Consider the following 1,180-nt stretch of genomic DNA (forward strand, 5'->3'; position numbering starts at 1 on the left):
ATGAAGAAGATAGCTAGAAGCTAGCGTGCAGAGAGAGAAGGAAAAAAAAATTGCAAGGTACTGTACGTGCACACTACGGTGTGTTGAAACTTGGGGGAGGAAAAAGAAAAGGAAAAAAAAAAATTAGAAGAATAGAAGCCTATGTGCAGAGAGAGAAAAAAAAAAGGGAGAGAAGAAGAATGAATTAATTAAGAAAGGGAGAGAAGAAGAATAATGAAGACAAAAATAAAAAAATAAAATAAAAGAAATCCCGACGTGCCATATTTGGCACGTCAGGAATTTCTTTTAAATATATATATTATATGTTTCAGAAATAAATAAATATTTTTTATATTAGGTTTATTTGTATTATATATATTCACCTCTTTTATTTTTTATTTTTTATTTATTTTTTATTTTTTATTTTTTATGTCAGATTCCTGACGTGCTAATTTTAGCACGCCAGAAACCTGATATCAAAAAACAAGCGGGATTTTCAACTTTTTCCCTCTTTTTCCCTATCTTCTTTCCCTCTTCTTTTCCCTTTATAATTCTATTATATATTCATATTCTTTAATCCTTTTTCTTTTATTTCCAAACACAGCTCTCTCTCTCCTCTCTCAATCTCCCTAGCCTCTTCTCTCTGTACATCCGGCCACCAGCTTCTAAAGGGAAGAAGAAAAGGAGAAAAATAAGATTGAGGAAGAAGAAGAAAAAGAAAAAAATGGGAGAAGATCAGAAGATCCAGAGAAGCAGCAGAAAAGAAAAGAAAAAAAAAAAAAAAAAAGATGGAGAAGAGATCGAAGCAGCAGAAGAAAGAAAAAGAAAAAAAAAGGAGAAGAGAAGAGGATCAAAGAAGAGAGATTTTTGATTTGAAGAAGCTCTGATTTGGTTTATTTTGATTTGATTTGAGAGATTTTTGATTTTTGATTTTTGATTTGAAGAGAAGAAGATCGAAAGGTTTATTTTTTGATTTTTTATTGATTTTATGGTTTGGGTTTTTGAAAATGAAGGAAAGAAGAGAGAAAAGAGAGTGAAAATGGAGGAAAGAAGAGAGAGAGAGAGAGAGTGAAAATGGAAGAAAGAAGAGAGAGAGAGAGAGAGTGAAAATGGAGGAAGCAGCAGAGATCAGGGAGAACTGGGACCGGAGAAGACTACTGTTCAACAAATAAAAAAAATATTTTTAATTAAAAAAAATCCA

The sequence above is a fragment of the Corylus avellana genome, chromosome ca1, assembly GCF_901000735.1.
Source record: "Corylus avellana chromosome ca1, CavTom2PMs-1.0".
NCBI lineage: Eukaryota > Viridiplantae > Streptophyta > Magnoliopsida > Fagales > Betulaceae > Corylus > Corylus avellana.